Raw genomic sequence first — 15868 nt, forward strand, 5'->3', positions numbered from 1 at the left:
AGTAGCTTAAGGCACTTTCAAAGGAAAGTGATTTTCTCTGAAAGGCCAGCATTTAGAAAGTGAAGCAACACTCCATTCACTTCGCCCAGTGAATTGAAGTGTTGGAACAGACTGCTTCTCTTTCACAGAAACACATGTGAATTTCTGTTGAATGCTTGTAAGTAGCTTAAGGCACTTTCAAAGGAAAGTGATTTTCTCTGAAAGGACAGCATTTAGAAAGTGAAGCAACCCTCCATTCACTTCGCACAGTGAATTGAAGTGTTGGAACAGACTGCTTCTCTTACAGAGAAACGCATGTGAATTTCTGTTGAATGCTTGTAAGTAGCTTAAGGCGCTTTCAAAGGAAAGTGATTTTCTCTGAAAGGACAGCCTTTAGAAAGTGAAGCACCACTCCATTCACTTCGCACAGTGAATTGAAGTGTTGGAACAGACTGCTTCTCTTTCAGAGAAACGCATGTGAATTTCTGTTGAATGCTTGTAAGTAGCTTAAGGAACTTTCAAAGGAAAGTGATTTTCTCTGAAAGGACAGCATTTAGAAAGTGAAGCAACACTCCATGCACTTCGCACAGTGAATTGAAGTGTTGGAACAGACTCCTTCTCTTTCAGAGAAACGTAATGTGAGTTTTTTGTGAAAGCTTGTAAGTAGCTTAAAGCACTTTCAAAGGAAAGTGATTTTCTCTGAAAGGACAGCATGTAGAAAGTGAAGCAACACTCCATTCACTTCGCACAGTGAATTGAAGTGTTGGAACAGACTGCTTCTCTTTCAGAGAAACGCATGTGAGTTTTTTGTGAAAGCTTGTAAGTAGCTTAACGCACTTTCGAAGGAAAGTGATTTTCTCTGAAAGGACAGCATTTAGAAAGTGAAGCAACACTCCATTCACTTCTCACAGTGAATTGAAGTGTTGGAACAGACTGCTTCTCTTTCAGAGAAACGCATGTGAATTTCTGTTCAATGCTTGTAAGTAGCTTAAGGCACTTTCAAAGGAAAGTGATTTTCTCTGAAAGGACAGCATTTAGAAAGTGAAGCAACACTCCATTCACTTCGCACAGTGAATTGAAGTGTTGGAACAGACTGCTTCTCTTTCAGAGAAACGCATGTGAATTTCTGTTGAATGCTTGTAAGTAGCTTAAGGCACTTTCAAAGGAAAGTGATTTTCTCTGAAAGGACAGCATGTAGAAAGTGAAGCAACACTCCATTCACTTCGCACAGTGAATTGAAGTGTTGGAACAGACTGCTTCTCTTACAGAGAAACGCATGTGAGTTTTTTCTGAAGGCTTGTAAGTAGCTTAAGGCACTTTCAAAGGAAAGTGATTTTCTCTGACAGGACAGCATTTAGAAAGTGAAACAACACTCCATTCACTTCGCACAGTGAATTGAAGTGTTGGAACAGACTGCTTCTCTTACAGAGAAACGCATGTGAATTTCTGTTGAATGCTTGTAAGTAGCTTAAGGCACTTTCAAAGGAAAGTGATTTACTCTGAAAGGACAGCATTTAGAAAGTGAAGCAACACTCCATTCACTTCGCACAGTGAATTGAAGTGTTGGAACAGACTGCTTCTCTTTCAGAGAAACACATGTGAGTTTTTTGTAAAAGCTTGTAAGTAGCTTAAGGCACTTTCAAAGGAAAGTGATTTTCTCTGACAGGACAGCATTTACAAAGTGAAGCAACACTCCATTCACTTCGCACAATGAATTGAAGTGTTGGAACAGACTGCTTCTCTTACAGAGAAACGCATGTGAATTTCTGTTGAATGCTTGTATGTAGCTTAAGGCGCTTTAAAAGGAAAGTGATTTTCTCTGAAAGGACAGCATTTAGAAAGTGAAGCAACACTCCATTCACTTCGCACAGTGAATTGAAGTGTTGGAACAGACTGCTTCTCTTTCAGAGAAACGGGTGTGAGTTTTTTGTGAAAGCTTGTAAGTAGCTTAAGGCACTTTCAAAGGAAAGTGATTTTCTCTGAAAGGACAGCATTTAGAAAGTGAAGCAAGACTCCATTCACTTCGCACAGTGAATTGAAGTGTTGGAACAGACTGCTTCTCTTTCAGAGAAACGGATGTGAGTTTTTTGTGAAAGCTTGTACGTAGCTTAAGGCACTTTCAAAGGAAAGTAATTTTCTCTGAAAGGACAGCATGTTAAAGTGAAGCAACACTCCATTCACTTCGCACAGTGAATTGAAGTGTTGGAACAGACTGCTTCTCTTTCAGAGAAACGGGTGTGAGTTTTTTGTGAAAGCTTGTAAGTAGCTTAAGGCACTTTCAAAGGAAAGTGATTTTCTCTGACAGGACAGCATTTAGGAAGTGAAGCAACACTCCATTCACTTCGCACAGTGAATTGAAGTGTTGGAACAGACTGCTTCTCTTTCAGAGAAACGGATGTGAGTTTTTTGTGAAAGCTTGTAAGTAGCTTAAGGCACTTTCAAAGGAATGTGATTTTCTCTGACAGGATAGCATTTAGAAAGTGAAGCAACACTACATTCACTTCGCACAGTGAATTGAAGTGTTGGAACATACTGCTTCTCTTTCACAGAAACGCATGTGAATTTCTGTTGAATGCTTGTAAGTAGCTTAAGGCACTTTCAAAGGAAAGTGATTTTCTCTGAAAGGACAGCATTTAGAAAGTGAAGCAACACTCCATTCACTTCGCACAGTGAATTGAAGTGTTGGAACAGACTGCTTCTCTTTCACAGAAACGCATGTGAATTTCTGTTGAATGCTTGTAAGTAGCTTAAGGCACTTTCAAAGGAAAGTGATTTTCTCTGAAAGGCCAGCATTTAGAAAGTGAAGCAACACTCCATTCACTTCGCCCAGTGAATTGAAGTGTTGGAACAGACTGCTTCTCTTTCACAGAAACACATGTGAATTTCTGTTGAATGCTTGTAAGTAGCTTAAGGCACTTTCAAAGGAAAGTGATTTTCTCTGAAAGGACAGCATTTAGAAAGTGAAGCAACCCTCCATTCACTTCGCACAGTGAATTGAAGTGTTGGAACAGACTGCTTCTCTTTCAGAGAAACACATGTGAATTTCTGTTGAATGCGTGTAAGTAGCTTAAGGAACTTTCAAAGGAAAGTGATTTTCTCTGAAAGGACAGCATTTAGAAAGTGAAGCAACACTCCATGCACTTCGCACAGTGAATTGAAGTGTTGGAACAGACTCCTTCTCTTTCAGAGAAACGTAATGTGAGTTTTTTGTGAAAGCTTGTAAGTAGCTTAAAGCACTTTCAAAGGAAAGTGATTTTCTCTGAAAGGACAGCATGTAGAAAGTGAAGCAACACTCCATTCACTTCGCACAGTGAATTGAAGTGTTGGAACAGACTGCTTCTCTTTCAGAGAAACGCATGTGAGTTTTTTGTGAAAGCTTGTAAGTAGCTTAACGCACTTTCGAAGGAAAGTGATTTTCTCTGAAAGGACAGCATTTAGAAAGTGAAGCAACACTCCATTCACTTCTCACAGTGAATTGAAGTGTTGGAACAGACTGCTTCTCTTTCAGAGAAACGCATGTGAATTTCTGTTCAATGCTTGTAAGTAGCTTAAGGCACTATCAAAGGAAAGTGATTTTCTCTGAAAGGACAGCATTTAGAAAGTGAAGCAACACTCCATTCACTTCGCACAGTGAATTGAAGTGTTGGAACAGACTGCTTCTCTTTCAGAGAAACGCATGTGAATTTCTGTTGAATGCTTGTAAGTAGCTTAAGGCACTTTCAAAGGAAAGTGATTTTCTCTGAAAGGACAGCATGTAGAAAGTGAAGCAACACTCCATTCACTTCGCACAGTGAATTGAAGTGTTGGAACAGACTGCTTCTCTTACAGAGAAACGCATGTGAGTTTTTTCTGAAGGCTTGTAAGTAGCTTAAGGCACTTTCAAAGGAAAGTGATTTTCTCTGACAGGACAGCATTTAGAAAGTGAAACAACACTCCATTCACTTCGCACAGTGAATTGAAGTGTTGGAACAGACTGCTTCTCTTACAGAGAAACGCATGTGAATTTCTGTTGAATGCTTGTAAGTAGCTTAAGGCACTTTCAAAGGAAAGTGATTTTCTCTGACAGGACAACATTTAGAAAGTGAAGCAACACTCCATTCACTTCGCACAGTGAATTGAAGTGTTGGAACAGACTGCTTCTCTTTCAGAGAAACGCATGTGAGTTTTTTTAAAAGCTTGTAAGTAGCTTAAGGCACTTTCAAAGGAAAGTGATTTTCTCTGACAGGACAGCATTTAGAAAGTGAAGCAACACTCCATTCACTTCGCACAGTGAATTGAAGTGTTGGAACAGACTGCTTCTCTTACAGAGAAACGCATGTGAATTTCTGTTGAATGCTTGTAAGTAGCTTAAGGCGCTTTCAAAGGAAAGTGATTTTCTCTGAAAGGACAGCATTTAGAAAGTGAAGCAACACTCCATTCACTTCGCACAGTGAATTGAAGTGTTGGAACAGACTGCTTCTCTTTCAGAGAAACGCATGTGATTTTCTGTTGAATGCTTGTAAGTAGCTTAAGGCACTTTCAAAGGAAAGTGATTTTCTCTGAAAGGACAGCATGTAGAAAGTGAAGCAACACTCCACACTTCGCACAGTGAATTGAAGTGTTGGAACAGACTGCTTCTCTTACAGAGAAACGCATGTGAGTTTTTTCTGAAGGCTTGTAAGTAGCTTAAGGCACTTTCAAAGGAAAGTGGTTTTCTCTGAAAGAACAGCATTTAGAAAGGGAAGCAACACTCCATTCACTTCGCACAGTGAATTGAAGTGCTGGAACAGACTGCTTCTCTTTCAGAGAAACGCAAGTGAGTTTTTTGTAAAAGCTTGTAAGTAGCTTAAGGCACTTTCAAAGGAAAGTAATTTTCTCTGACAGGACAGCATTTAGAAAGTGAAGCAACACTCCATTCACTTCTCACAGTGAATTGAAGTGTTGGAACAGACTGCTTCTCTTTCAGAGAAACGCATGTGAATTTCTGTTCAATGCTTGTAAGTAGCTTAAGGCACTTTCAAAGGAAAGTGATTTTCTCTGAAAGGACAGCATTTAGAAAGTGAAGCAGCACTCCATTCACTTCGCACAGTGAATTGAAGTGTTGGAACAGACTGCTTCTCTTTCAGAGAAACGGATGTGAGTTTTTTGTGAAAACCTGTAAGTAGCTTAAGGCACTTTCAAAGGAAAGTGATTTTCTCTGAAAGGACAGCATTTAGAAAGTGAAGCAACACTCCATTCACTTCGCACAGTGAATTGAAGTGTTGGAACAGACTGCTTCTCTTTCAGAGAAACGGGTGTGAGTTTTTGGTGAAAGCTTGGAAGTAGCTTAAGGCACTTTCAAAGGAAAGTGATTTTCTCTGACAGGACAGCATTTAGAAAGTGAAGCAACCCTCCATTCACTTCGCACAGTGAATTGAAGTGTTGGAACAGACTGCTTCTCTTTCAGAGAAACGGATGTGAGTTTTTTGTGAAAGCTTGTAAGTAGCTTAAGGCACTTTCAAAGGAAAGTGATTTTCTCTGACAGGACAGCATTTAGAAAGTGAAGCAACACTCCATTCACTTCGCACAGTGAATGAAGTGTTGGAACAGACTGCTTCTCTTTCAGCGTAACGCATGTGAATTTCTGTTGAATGCTTGTAAGTAGCTTAAGGCACTTTCAAAGGAAAGTGATTTTCTCTGAAAGGACAGCATTTAGGAAGTGAAGCAATATTCCATTCACTTCGAACAGTGAATTGAAGTGTTGGAACAGACTGCTTCTCTTTCAGAGAAACGCATGTGAATTTCTGTTGAATGCTTATAAGTAGCTTAAGGCACTTTCAAAGGAAAGTGATTTTCTCTGAAAGGACAGCATTTAGAAAGTGAAGCAACACTCCATTCACTTCGCACAGTGAATTGAAGTGTTGGAACAGACTGCTTCTCTTTCAGAGAAACGCATGTGAATTTCTGTTGAATGCTTGTAAGTAGCTTAAGGCACTTTCAAAGGAAAGTGATTTTCTCTGAACGGACAGCATGTAGAAAGTGAAGCAACACTCCATTCACTTCGCACAGTGAATTGAAGTGTTGGAACAGACTGCTTCTCTTACAGAGAAACGCATGTGAGTTTTTTCTGAAGGCTTGTAAGTAGCTTAAGGCACTTTCAAAGGAAAGTGATTTTTTCTGACAGGACAGCATTTAGAAAGTGAAGCAACACTCCATTCACTTCGCACAGTGAATTGAAGTGTTGGAACAGACTGCTTCTCTTACAGAGAAACGCATGTGAATTTCTGTTGAATGCTTGTAAGTAGCTTAAGGCACTTTCAAAGGAAAGTGATTTTCTCTGAAAGGACAGCATTTAGAAAGTGAAGCAACACTCCATTCACTTCGCACAGTGAATTGAAGTGTTGGAACAGACTGCTTCTCTTTCAGAGAAACGCATGTGAGTTTTTTTAAAAGCTTGTAAGTAGCTTAAGGCACTTTCAAAGGAAAGTGATTTTCTCTGACAGGACAGCATTTAGAAAGTGAAGCAACACTCCATTCACTTCGCACAGTGAATTGAAGTGTTGGAACAGACTGCTTCTCTTACAGAGAAACGCATGTGAATTTCTGTTGAATGCTTGTAAGTAGCTTAAGGCGCTTTCAAAGGAAAGTGATTTTCTCTGAAAGGACAGCATTTAGAAAGTGAAGCAACACTCCATTCACTTCGCACAGTGAATTGAAGTGTTGGAACAGACTGCTTCTCTTTCAGAGAAACGCATGTGAATTTCTGTTGAATGCTTGTAAGTAGCTTAAGGCACTTTCAAAGGAAAGTGGTTTTCTCTGAAAGAACAGCATTTAAAAAGTGAAGCAACACTCCATTCACTTCGCACAGTGAATTGAAGTGTTGGAACAGATTGCTTCTCTTTCAGAGAAACGCATGTGAGTTTTTTGTGAAAGCTTGTAAGTAGCTTAAGGCACTTTCAAAGGAAAGTGATTTTCTCTGAAAGGACAGCATTTAGAAAGTGAAGCAACACTCCATTCACTTCGCACAGTGAATTGAAGTGCTGGAACAGACTGCTTCTCTTTCAGAGAAACGCAAGTGAGTTTTTTGTAAAAGCTTGTAAGTAGCTTAAGGCACTTTCAAAGGAAAGTAATTTTCTCTGACAGGACAGCATTTAGAAAGTGAAGCAACACTCCATTCACTTCGCACAGTGAATTGAAGTGTTGGAACAGACTGCTGCTCTTACAGAGAAACGCATGTGAATTTCTGTTGAATGCTTGTAAGTAGCTTAAGGCGCTTTGAAAGGAAAGTGATTTTCTCTGAAAGGACAGCATTTAGAAAGTGAAGCAACACTCCATTCACTTCGCACAGTGAATTGAAGTGTTGGAACAGACTGCTTCTCTTTCAGAGAAACGCATGTGAGTTTTTAGTGAAAGCTTGTAAGTAGCTTAAGGCGCTTTCAAAGGAAAGTGATTTTCTCTGACAAGACAGCATTTAGAAAGTGAAGCAACACTCCATTCACTTCGCACAGTGAATTGAAGTGTTGGAACAGACTGCATCACTTTCAGAGAAACGGATGTGAGTTTTTTGTGAAAGCTTGTAAGTAGCTTAAGGCACTTTCAAAGGAATGTGATTTTCTCTGACAGGACAGCATTTAGAAAGTGAAGCAACACTCCATTCACTTCGCACAGTGAATTGAAGTGTTGGAACAGACTGCTTCTCTTTCAGAAAAACGCATGTGAATTTCTGTTGAATGCTTGTAAGTAGCTTAAGGCACTTTCAAAGGAAAGTGATTTTCTCTGAAAGGACAGCATTTAGAAAGTGAAGCAACACTCCATTCACTTCGCACAGTGAATTGAAGTGTTGGAACAGACTGCTTCTCTTTCACAGAAACGCATGTGCATTTCTGTTGAATGCTTATAAGTAGCTTAAGGCACTTTCAAAGGAAAGTGATTTTCTCTGAAAGGACAGCATTTAGAAAGTGAAGCAACCCTCCATTCACTTCGCACAGTGAATTGAAGTGTTGGAACAGACTGCTTCTCTTTCAGAGAAACGGATGTGAGTTTTTTGTGAAAGCTTGTAAGTAGCTTAAGGCACTTTCAAAGGAAAGTGATTTTCTCTGACAGGACAGCATTTAGAAAGTGAAGCAACACTCCATTCACTTCGCACAGTGAATTGAAGTGTTGGAACAGACTGCTTCTCTTTCAGAGAAACGCATGTGAATTTCTGTTGAATGCTTGTAAGTAGCTTAAGGCACTTTCAAAGGAAAGTGATTTTCTCTGAAAGGAGAGCATTTAGAAAGTGAAGCAATATTCCATTCACTTCGAACAGTGAATTGAAGTGTTGGAACAGACTGCTTCTATTTCAGAGAAACGCATGTGAATTTCTGTTGAATGCTTATAAGTAGCTTAAGGCACTTTCAAAGGAAAGTGATTTTCTCTGAAAGGACAGCATTTAGAAAGTGAAGCAACACTCCATTCACTTCGCACAGTGAATTGAAGTGTTGGAACAGACTGCTTCTCTTACAGAGAAACGCATGTGAATTTCTGTTGAATGCTTGTAAGTAGCTTAAGGCGCTTTCAAAGGAAAGTGATTTTCTCTGAAAGGACAGCATTTAGAAAGTGAAGCAACACTCCATTCACTTCGCACAGTGAATTGAAGTGTTGGAACAGACTGCTTCTCTTTCAGAGAAACGCATGTGAATTTCTGCTGAATGCTTGTAAGTAGCTTAAGGCACTTTCAAAGGAAAGTGGTTTTCTCTGAAAGGACAGCATTTAGAAAGTGAAGCAACACTCCATTCACTTCGCACAGTGAATTGAAGTGTTGGAACAGATTGCTTCTCTTTCAGAGAAACGCATGTGAGTTTTTTGTGAAAGCTTGTAAGTAGCTTAAGGCACTTTCAAAGGAAAGTGATTTTCTCTGAAAGGACAGCATTTAGAAAGTGAAGCAACACTCCATTCACTTCGCACAGTGAATTGAAGTGCTGGAACAGACTGCTTCTCTTTCAGAGAAACGCAAGTGAGTTTTTTGTAAAAGCTTGTAAGTAGCTTAAGGCACTTTCAAAGGAAAGTAATTTTCTCTGACAGGACAGCATTTAGAAAGTGAAGCAACACTCCATTCACTTCGCACAGTGAATTGAAGTGTTGGAACAGACTGCTTCTCTTACAGAGAAACGCATGTGAATTTCTGTTGAATGCTTGCAAGTAGCTTAAGGCGCTTTCAAAGGAAAGTGATTTTCTCTGAAAGGACAGCATTTAGAAAGTGAAGCAACACTCCATTCACTTCGCACAGTGAATTGAAGTGTTGGAACAGACTGCTTTTCTTTCAGAGAAGCGCATGTGAATTTTTGTTGAATGCTTGTAAGTAGCTTAAGGCACTTTAAAAGGAAAGTGATTTTCTCTGAAAGGACAGCATTTAGAAAGTGAAGCAACACTCCATTCACTTCGCACAGTGAATTGAAGTGTTGGAACAGACTGCTACTCTTTCAGATAAACGCATGTGAGTTTTTAGTGAAAGCTTGTAAGTAGCTTAAGGCGCTTTCAAAGGAAAGTGATTTTCTCTGAAAGGACAGCATTTATAAAGTGAAGCAACACTCCATTCACTTCGCACAGTGAATTGAAGTGTTGGAACAGACTGCTTCTCTTTCAGAGAAACGCATGTGAATTTTTGTTGAATGCTTGTAAGTAGCTTAAGGCACTTTCAAAGGAAAGTGGTTTTCTCTGAAAGGACAGCATTTAGAAAGTGAAGCAACACTCCATTCACTTCGCACAGTGAATTGAAGTGTTGGAACAGACTGCTTCTCTTTCAGAGAAACGCATGTGAGTTTTTTGTGAAAGCTTGTAAGTAGCTTAAGGCACTTTCAAAAGAAAGTGATTTTCTCTGAAAGGACATCATGTAGAATGTGAAGCAACACTCCATTCACTTCGCACAGTGAATTGAAGTGTTGGAACAGACTGCTTCTCCTACAGAGAAACGCATGTGAATTTCTGTTGAATGCTTGTATGTAGCTTAAGGCACTTTCAAAGGAAAGTGATTTTCTCTGACAGGACAGCATTTAGAAAGTGAAGCAACACTCCATTCACTTCGCACAGTGAATTGAAGTGTTGGAACAGACTGCTTCTCTTTCAGAGAAACGCATGTGAATTTCTGTTGAATGCTTGTAAGTAGCTTAAGGCACTTTCAAAGGAAAGTGGTTTTCTCTGACAGGACAGCAATTAGAAAGTGAAGCAACACTCCATTCACTTCGCACAGTGAATTGAAGAGTTGGAACAGACTGCTTCTCTTTCAGAGAAACGGATGTGAGTTTTTTGTGAAAGCTTGTAAGTAGCTTAAGGCACTTTCAAAGGAATGTGATTTTCTCTGACAGGACAGCATTTAGAAAGTGAAGCAACACTCCATTCACTTCGCACAGTGAATTGAAGTGTTGGAACAGACTGCTTCTCTTTCAGAGAAACGCATGTGAATTTCTGTTGAATGCTTGTAAGTAGCTTAAGGCACTTTCAAAGGAAAGTGATTTTCTCTGAAAGGACAGCATTTAGGAAGTGATGCAATATTCCATTCACTTCGAACAGTGAATTGAAGTGTTGGAACAGACTGCTTCTCTTTCAGAGAAACGCATGTGAATTTCTGTTGAATGCTTATAAGTAGCTTAAGGCACTTTCAAAGGAAAGTGATTTTCTCTGAAAGGACAGCATTTAGAAAGTGAAGGAACACTCCATTCACTTCGCACAGTGAATTGAAGTGTTGGAACAGACTGCTTCTCTTTCAGAGAAACGCATGTGAATTTCTGTTGAATGCTTGTAAGTAGCTTAAGGCACTTTCAAAGGAAAGTGATTTTCTCTGAAAGGACAGCATGTAGAAAGTGAAGCAACACTCCATTCACTTCGCACAGTGAATTGAAGTGTTGGAACAGACTGCTTCTCTTACAGAGAAACGCATGTGAGTTTTTTCTGAAGCCTTGTAAGTAGCTTAAGGCACTTTCAAAGGAAAGTGATTTTCTCTGACAGGACAGCATTTAGAAAGTGAAGCAACACTCCATTCACTTCGCACAGTGAATTGAAGTGTTGGAACAGACTGCTTCTCTTACAGAGAAACGCATGTGAATTTCTGTTGAATGCTTGTTAGTAGCTTAAGGCGCTTTCAAAGGAAAGTGATTTTCTCTGAAAGGACAGCATTTAGAAAGTGAAGCAACACTCCATTCACTTCGCACAGTGAATTGAAGTGTTGGAACAGACTGCTTCTCTATCAGAGAAACGCATGTGAATTTCTGCTGAATGCTTGTAAGTAGCTTAAGGCACTTTCAAAGGAAAGTGGTTTTCTCTGAAAGGACAGCATTTAGAAAGTGAAGCAACACTCCATTCACTTCGCACAGTGAATTGAAGTGTTGGAACAGATTGCTTCTCTTTCAGAGAAACGCATGTGAGTTTTTTGTGAAAGCTTGTAAGTAGCTTAAGGCACTTTCAAAGGAAAGTGATTTTCTCTGAAAGGACAGCATTTAGAAAGTGAAGCAACACTCCATTCACTTCGCACAGTGAACTGAAGTGCTGGAAATGACTGCTTCTCTTTCAGAGAAACGCAAGTGAGTTTTTTGTAAAAGCTTGTAAGTAGCTTAAGGCACTTTCAAAGGAAAGTAATTTTCTCTGACAGGACAGCATTTAGAAAGTGAAGCAACACTCCATTCACTTCGCACAGTGAATTGAAGTGTTGGAACAGACTGCTTCTCTTACAGAGAAACGCATGTGAATTTCTGTTGAATGCTTGCAAGTAGCTTAAGGCGCTTTCAAAGAAAAGTGATTTTCTCTGAAAGGACAGCATTTAGAAAGTGAAGCAACACTCCATTCACTTCGCACAGTGAATTGAAGTGTTGGAACAGACTGCTTTTCTTTCAGAGAAGCGCATGTGAATTTTTGTTGAATGCTTGTAAGTAGCTTAAGGCACTTTAAAAGGAAAGTGATTTTCTCTGAAAGGACAGCATTTAGAAAGTGAAGCAACACTCCATTCACTTCGCACAGTGAATTGAAGTGTTGGAACAGACTGCTACTCTTTCAGATAAACGCATGTGAGTTTTTAGTGAAAGCTTGTAAGTAGCTTAAGGCGCTTTCAAAGGAAAGTGATTTTCTCTGAAAGGACAGCATTTATAAAGTGAAGCAACACTCCATTCACTTCGCACAGTGAATTGAAGTGTTGGAACAGACTGCTTCTCTTTCAGAGAAACGCATGTGAATTTCTGTTGAATGCTTGTAAGTAGCTTAAGGCACTTTCAAAGGAAAGTGGTTTTCTCTGAAAGGACAGCATTTAGAAAGTGAAGCAACACTCCATTCACTTCGCACAGTGAATTGAAGTGTTGGAACAGACTGCTTCTCTTTCAGAGAAACGCATGTGAGTTTTTTGTGAAAGCTTGTAAGTAGCTTAAGGCACTTTCAAAAGAAAGTGATTTTCTCTGAAAGGACATCATGTAGAAAGTGAAGCAACACTCCATTCACTTCGCACAGTGAATTGAAGTGTTGGAACAGACTGCTTCTCCTACAGAGAAACGCATGTGAATTTCTGTTGAATGCTTGTATGTAGCTTAAGGCACTTTCAAAGGAAAGTGATTTTCTCTGACAGGACAGCATTTAGAAAGTGAAGCAACACTCCATTCACTTCGCACAGTGAATTGAAGTGTTGGAACAGACTGCTTCTCTTTCAGAGAAACGCATGTGAATTTCTGTTGAATGCTTGTAAGTAGCTTAAGGCACTTTCAAAGGAAAGTGGTTTTCTCTGACAGGACAGCAATTAGAAAGTGAAGCAACACTCCATTCACTTCGCACAGTGAATTGAAGAGTTGGAACAGACTGCTTCTCTTTCAGAGAAACGGATGTGAGTTTTTTGTGAAAGCTTGTAAGTAGCTTAAGGCACTTTCAAAGGAATGTGATTTTCTCTGACAGGACAGCATTTAGAAAGTGAAGCAACACTCCATTCACTTCGCACAGTGAATTGAAGTGTTGGAACAGACTGCTTCTCTTTCAGAGAAACGCATGTGAATTTCTGTTGAATGCTTGTAAGTAGCTTAAGGCACTTTCAAAGGAAAGTGATTTTCTCTGAAAGGACAGCATTTAGGAAGTGAAGCAATATTCCATTCACTTCGAACAGTGAATTGAAGTGTTGGAACAGACTGCTTCTCTTTCAGAGAAACGCATGTGAATTTCTGTTGAATGCTTATAAGTAGCTTAAGGTACTTTCAAAGGAAAGTGATTTTCTCTGAAAGGACAGCATTTAGAAAGTGAAGCAACACTCCATTCACTTCGCACAGTGAATTGAAGTGTTGGAACAGACTGCTTCTCTTTCAGAGAAACGCATGTGAATTTCTGTTGAATGCTTGTAAGTAGCTTAAGGCACTTTCAAAGGAAAGTGATTTTCTCTGAAAGGACAGCATGTAGAAAGTGAAGCAACACTCCATTCACTTCGCACAGTGAATTGAAGTGTTGGAACAGACTGCTTCTCTTACAGAGAAACGCATGTGAGTTTTTTCTGAAGGCTTGTAAGTAGCTTAAGGCACTTTCAAAGGAAAGTGATTTTCTCTGACAGGACAGCATTTAGAAAGTGAAGCAACACTCCATTCACTTCGCACAGTGAATTGAAGTGTTGGAACAGACTGCTTCTCTTTCAGAGAAACGCATGTGAATTTCTGTTGAATGCTTGTAAGTAGCTTAAGGCACTTTCAAAGGAAAGTGATTTTCTCTGAAAGGACAGCATTTAGAAAGTGAAGCAACACTCCATTCACTTCGCACAGTGAATTGAAGTGTTGGAACAGACTGCTTCTCTTTCAGAGAAACGCATGTGAGTTTTTTTAAAAGCTTGTAAGTAGCTTAAGGCACTTTCAAAGGAAAGTGATTTTCTCTGACAGGACAGCATTTAGAAAGTGAAGCAACACTCCATTCACTTCTCACAGTGAATTGAAGTGTTGGAACAGACTGCTTCTCTTTCAGAGAAACGCATGTGAATTTCTGTTCAATGCTTGTAAGTAGCTTAAGGCACTTTCAAAGGAAAGTGATTTTCTCTGAAAGGACAGCATTTAGAAAGTGAAGGAACACTCCATTCACTTCGCACAGTGAATTGAAGTGTTGGAACAGACTGCTTCTCTTTCAGAGAAACGGATGTGAGTTTTTTGTGAAAGCCTGTAAGTAGCTTAAGGCACTTTCAAAGGAAAGTGATTTTCTCTGAAAGGACAGCATTTAGAAAGTGAAGCAACACTCCATTCACTTCGCAGAGTGAATTGAAGTGTTGGAACAGACTGCTTCTCTTTCAGAGAAACGGGTGTGAGTTTTTGGTGAAAGCTTGGAAGTAGCTTAAGGCACTTTCAAAGGAAAGTGATTTTCTCTGACAGGACAACATTTAGAAAGTGAAGCAACACTCCATTCACTTCGCACAGTGAATTGAAGTGTTGGAACAGACTGCTTCTCCTTCAGAGAAACGGATGTGAGTTTTTTGTGAAAGCTTGTAAGTAGCTTAAGGCACTCTCAAAGGAATGTGATTTTCTCTGACAGGACAGCATTTAGAAAGTGAAGCAACACTCCATTCACTTCGCACAGTGAATTGAAGTGTTGGAACAGACTGCTTCTCTTTCAGAGAAACGCATGTGAATTTCTGTTGAATGCTTGTAAGTAGCTTAAGGCACTTTCAAAGGAAAGTGATTTTCTCTGAAAGGACAGCATTTAGAAATTGAAGCAACACTCCATTCACTTCGCAGAGTGAATTGAAGTGTTGGAACAGACTGCTTCTCTTTCAGAGAAACGCATGTGAGTTTTTTTAAAAGATTGTAAGTAGCTTAAGGCACTTTCAAAGGAAAGTGATTTTCTCTGACAGGACAGCATTTAGAAAGTGAAGCAACACTCCATTCACTTCGCACAGTGAATTGAAGTGTTGGAACAGACTGCTTCTCTTACAGAGAAACGCATGTGAATTTCTGTTGAATGCTTGTAAGTAGCTTAAGGCGCTTTCAAAGGAAAGTGATTTTCTCTGAAAGGACAGCATTTAGAAAGTGAAGCAACACTCCATTCACTTCGCACAGTGAATTGAAGTGTTGGAACAGACTGCTTCTCTTTCAGAGAAACGCATGTGAATTTCTGTTGAATGCTTGTAAGTAGCTTAAGGCACTTTCAAAGGAAAGTGGTTTTCTCTGAAAGGACAGCATTTAGAAAGTGAAGCAACACTCCATTCACTTCGCACAGTGTATTGAAGTGTTGGAACAGATTGCTTCTCTTTCAGAGAAACGCATGTGAGTTTTTGGTGAAAGCTTGTAAGTAGCTTAAGGCACTTTCAAAGGAAAGTGAATTTCTCTGAAAGGACAGCATTTAGAAAGTGAAGCAACACTCCATTCACTTCGCACAGTGAATTGAAGTGTTGGAACAGACTGCTTCTCTTTCAGAGAAACGCATGTGAATTTCTGTTGAATGCTTGTAAGTAGCTTAAGGCACTTTCAAAGGAAAGTGGTTTTCTCTGAAAGAACAGCATTTAGAAAGTGAAGCAACACTCCATTCACTTCGCACAGTGAATTTAAGTGTTGGAACAGATTGCTTCTCTTTCAGAGAAACGCATGTGAGTTTTTTGTGAAAGCTTGTAAGTAGATTAAGGCACTTTCAAAGGAAAGTGATTTTCTCTGAAAGGACAGCATTTAGAAAGTGAAGCAACACTCCATTCACTTCGCACAGTGAGTTGAAGTGCTGGAACAGACTGCTTCTCTTTCAGAGAAACGCAAGTGAGTTTTTGTAAAAGCTTGTAAGTAGCTTAAGGCACTTTCAAAGGAAAGTAATTTTCTCTGACAGGACAGCATTTAGAAAGTGAAGCAACACTCCATTCACTTCTCACAGTGAATTGAAGTGTTGGAACAGACTGCTTCTCTTTCAGAGAAACGCATGTGAATTTCTGTTCAATGCTTGTAAGTAGCTTAAGGCACTTTCAAAGGAAAGTGATTTT

The sequence above is a fragment of the Myodes glareolus genome, chromosome 15, assembly GCF_982192425.1.
Source record: "Myodes glareolus chromosome 15, mMyoGla1.1, whole genome shotgun sequence".
Taxonomy (NCBI): Eukaryota; Metazoa; Chordata; class Mammalia; order Rodentia; family Cricetidae; genus Myodes; species Myodes glareolus.